The following is a 5,016-nucleotide window of genomic DNA, read 5'->3' on the forward strand; positions in this document are numbered from 1 at the left end:
AAAAACATTATCAGTATCAGATACATATATTACATTGTTCAATATGTGATCTACCATTCTTTTAAGGCATGTGAAAACACTGCATAATATCAATTATTTAATCTTTCTCTTAGGGTTGAAACTAAGCAAAATTGTGAAATTTCTCTGTGATCCGTTTTGCATATTCACTAATTCCCACATTTCCACAATTTCTACATTTCCTTCAGCCACTCAAGACACATGTCCACATCTATTAGTATCAAAGAGAAGGCTAAATTGATGTTCTATTCTACCAGGCCTGACCAATATCAACTCTCGGGAAATTGCCAGAGATCAGAGAAATTAGAGCTTGAAAACAAGATAATATCTAGGAAGTGAAGTAACTGAAGTTAAGCCATTGTTAATTCACTATTCCATTGTTGTTGTAGCTGGACATATTTAAAGTGATTTCTAGGGGCGCCTGGGTGGCGCAGTCGGTTAAGCGTCAGACTTAGCCAGGTCACAATCTCGCGGTCCGTGAGTTCGAGCCCCGTGAGCCTGGGGCCTGTTTCCGATTCTGTGTCTCCCTCTCTCTCTGCCCCTCCCCCGTTCATGCTCTGTCTCTCTCTGTCCCAAAAATAAATAAACGTTTGAAAAAAAATTTTTTTTAAATAAAAAAAATAAATAAAGTGATTTCTAGTAAGTTTTTAATTGTAGTAGAGTCTATGCAGATATAAGTTTCATAGTTCATTGATTCCAGGATGTCTTTTTGTTTTTAACATCTCCATAATTCAGATGTCGTATAATCAGTGGCTTCTTGCACTTAATTGACAGTGTGTTTGCATTTGTAGTGGAGATAAAAAAATACACATCTTGTAATTGATGGAGTATTAGATTTCAGAGAATACAGTATTTGTTTTTAAGAGGCCCCATATTTAAACCCAGCAGAATTGAAATACAGAAACAGGAATGTGGGAGATAGACCTACTTTTAGGTAATAATTAATTAATAATTACCTAAAAAAGTCACCATCTCCTTTCAATTCATACAATAATAGTATCAGCTGCAGGTAAGTTCAATAATATTTATTCAGTACATATCCTATGACTAGGATATGCCAGTGTTTCTCATACGTGAATAACATATAGATCATTTTTAAAGATTTCCTAGCACAGATTAAGTTCACTTGTGGCATAATTTTACTCAAATATGTTAACATCAGACTAATTGTAAAATCCCATATGCTTATAGCTTTTGTGTAAATACAAAATAAAAAAATAGAAATCAAATAAAAATATGACAAAATATCCAAATTTACAATCTTAATTTAATACAACAGATGATTTTGCTCTGCTGAAACCAAATCCAGTCTCAACACATGAATGTTTTCATGAGTATTTGTGTGTCAATACTGATCTAAGCATGCCTGATGATTATGGTGAATATGGGTGCTCTATGGTGATATAATTCCTTCGTCACTTTTCTCCAGTTTAACTATGCCACACCTTCATTCATGCAGATGTCATGATATCATTTGGTCTTATCTAAAAATAAGCAAAACAATTATGTGTTAAGTTTTTAGATTTTTCCATATTAGTCCAAAACAATAAAAGCAGTAACACCTGACACCAATGTGATCACAAAAATGAATGCAAACAAAAGATATACAGTGACAAAACTTCGTGACAAATTATTATTATATGATTTCAATAATGATCAAGAATATGCTTATTATGTTAAGATTATTATAGGAATGAAAAGGAAAGTTTTGAATCCCAATAATATACCCTGTAACCACTAAGTATATATCACACACACACCTTTGAAAAACACTGAAATATACTCTTTTCTTTTTTTCAAGGTGACATAAGCGCAGGAACTTTGTTCATAGAAGCTCAGGTAAGGCTGAAGTGGGGACCGAAAAGTGAATCTAATTTGTGGATCATTCACTTTAGTGATAGGAAGTTATTCAGACAGAGTAAAAGCATCCAGAGATTGTAATGACAGGAGGTAGGCACTCTAAGCATGTGGAGGTAGTAACATATGGTCTCAAATAGCAGTTAAGCAAACTTAAAAAAAAGATTTACTTTCCTCTGGAAGAGCTGGGCAGAGCGAACTGGGGCAGGGATTCTGGATGCAGGGGTCTAGACACTGGTTTGGGAAATGAGGCAAGACCTTGGTTTTGCATTTCAAATCAGCAACATTGTCCTGAAATCTTGTGTGAGACAGGAGGTGGTCAGGAACAATACCTAGTTGCTGAGCAGAAAATTGCTATCCAAATTTGGTTAAGGAAAGCAAGATGAGGAAAAGAGAATGAGGTAAATTAGTACAAGCATGGAGCTTAGGGGATCTTGATTTAAAATCACAGTTGTAGAAAGAGAAAAATTGAAGCATGGTTGCAAAAATGAACTGCAATTTTTTTAGACTAATATCATTATCTAAAAGTTTCATACTTAAATTATTAATTGAATTTTTTTCATTTTAAAAGTTTCCGATTAAACTCAAGTGATATATAGTTATCCCATAAGATATTTTCAAATAAAATATTTTCTGATTACAAAATATTGACTCTGCATATTTATAATAGCAGTTAGATATTTAGCCTAGGTCTCCAGGTCTCTGATATTCAGGTCTCGTAAATTCTCTGAGTGACTGAGAAGAAATATTTAAGTTTTAAAAATTTGGGTAGCATTGTTCCATAGAAATAATCTATGTCAAAATAATTACTAATAACAGAAATCAGAATTACTTTAAATAATGAGACTAGGCCATGGGTATCAGAGATTATAACATAATAAAGAATTTAAAGATGCTTTCTTATGAACTTTTTTCTTTACACCATTACAGAAGGAAAGATATGGGAACAGCAAGATAGAAAGGCATAATTTATCGCTGTCTACTGATTTCAATTTATTAGCATCTGAGATGATGGGGAAGTCCTGATTCTCTACTTATCTTCTCTCTTCATTTTTAGCAAAATTCAAATGAAAAGGTTCTTTCATGTTTGATATAAAAACTCCACTATGTTTAATGGTTGTTTGTTATAGTTAGAAGCCAGACTGCACATGGTGGTGGTTTGCTGTCTCGAACATTAAGGTTAATGTGATAAAGGAGTCCACAGGTTACAGAGCCCATTGGTAATGGCATAGCAATTATCATACAGTGTGATTAGTCGTTTTATTTGAATGATCATTATAGATGTGGCTACTCAATTGAGATAAGGGTAAACAAAAGGCAACTGCACTCTCTTCTGAAATATATCTATTTAAATTCAAGGTGTAGGTACAGAATCTTGCTGATCACACTATTAGGTAATTTTGAGATAGATTACCACATATAGAGAGAAACATTAAGGACAAATTTTATGAAAAAAATGTATATTCTTTCATAACTGTCAACATCATGTATAGCAGCAAATCTGTGGTGCGTTTATTACCATTTACAAATAGTTTTACATGTCACAGTCTAAAGCCACCCCATCATACCATCAAGCATGTAAGTAGCAAAAGTAGACATTTCTGAAAGTGAAGTGACCTTTCAGAGATTATTAAGATACTTTATTTATTACAATGATATATATGTATCATAAGATATTCACTTATATATGATATTTATGATATATATGCTATATAAACAGCTACTAGAAATACAATGTGACTTTCCATATAAATGATATTATGTTACATGGGACAATTCCTATAAATGTTCCTGTTTCCTGAACTGGAAATTCAGCTTCATGATGTAGATAAAGATCTGACCATTTTTTTAGAAGTATTTTTTGAGGGAAATATTTCAGAAACCTAGCTTAGATTACTATGACTTGCACACACAAGAAAACTGTATTATCTGATTCTTTCACATAGAAAGCATCTTCCATTTCCTAAGGAGATGCCTTACTATGGTTCAGTAATAAAGAAGATTTTTATCTCTTGTCTAATAACTCGAAGTTTTGAAAACTTCAGAACATGTAATAAAAATCATACAGGTCATTAATTGTTCCCAAAATGATATGTACAGAGAATGCCTGCATCCTCAAAATATAAATGAAAAATAGCTGTAATGATAGGTGGCAAAATGAGTTTAATTTCCACACAATATTTAGTGGATATCACTTATTTTTTTCCTAATAGAATTATGTTCACACTGAATTCTAACAAATTATTAGGTGATCTGTTCCATTGAGTATATAAGTTTTGGAAATTCTTGCGCTCTTTTTCTCCCAAGACTTCCAGACTCCCCCAAGTGGATATCTGAGAAATTTAGCCAATACCTCTAAATAACTGTGACACTTCATAATGAGCTATGATCAATCCACATCAACTTTTTTTTTCCTTCTTTGTTTGAACTGAAGCATGGCACATGGGGAAATTCCCTTAGATAAATCTAGCACTCCCCTCTTCTATCCCTGTAAGTTATAATTTACTCACATGATTATCGCCTCTTATTATAAACATTCTTTTTCTCTCCCTTCTCTTCCTCTTTCATAGAGTAATATCAAACTGGCAGATTCATTTAAGGACCATATTGTAGTTTGCAGAATCATTGCTGTATAAAATGCTATCTGTGGGATACCCAGAATGGAATGCCTTGAAATCTTGACCTTCAAATAAACAAGATAAACACAGGTTGTATCAAAGTGCAGTTTGCGCTGACATAGGAGCATCAGAATGTCTGGAATCTGCTTTAACCAATTAAGCCATTCAAGGCTAGAGGAAAATAAAGCCTTCAGCAAATCCATTGAAGGCACCATCTCCCAGCATCCCACCGCCTGCTATCGATCTTTTTTAAGTGCGGACTAATGAGTCGTATATATACCTGATGGGATGCTCTCACCCTACCACCTCAGAGGAGTTAAACTTACACAAAGAGAGAATCAACTGGGTGAGAGGCAGGGTGGGAGGGCACATCCAGGAGGATGGCTGCCTTGGCCCCTTAAAAACCAGCCTGATGGTCCGTCCTCAGGGAACGCAGCAGACCCCCATCCCCTACTTTCCATAACGAACCCATTAGTTCCTTTGCAGGAGATTTTCCATTCAGGTCGCTTCTAGGGCAAACGCT

The 5,016-nt window shown here is 34.3% G+C and overlaps 1 long non-coding RNA gene across 1 annotated transcript; it reads right to left on the reverse strand.

The window, feature by feature from the left end:
- Nucleotides 1–1,028: 1,028 nt before the first annotated feature.
- Nucleotides 1,029–4,810, reverse strand: LOC121030277 (uncharacterized). The gene is made up of 3 exons (XR_005790153.1): nucleotides 4,800–4,810; nucleotides 4,386–4,558; nucleotides 1,029–1,502 (listed from the first exon to the last, which is right to left on the reverse strand). It is a non-coding gene; the product is annotated as an uncharacterized LOC121030277 (long non-coding RNA).
- Between the last annotated feature and the right edge of the window lie 206 nt (nucleotides 4,811–5,016).

The sequence above is a fragment of the Herpailurus yagouaroundi genome, unplaced genomic scaffold (assembly GCF_014898765.1).
Source record: "Herpailurus yagouaroundi ecotype Mexico unplaced genomic scaffold, PumYag 140, whole genome shotgun sequence".
Classification (NCBI taxonomy): Eukaryota; Metazoa; Chordata; class Mammalia; order Carnivora; family Felidae; genus Herpailurus; species Herpailurus yagouaroundi.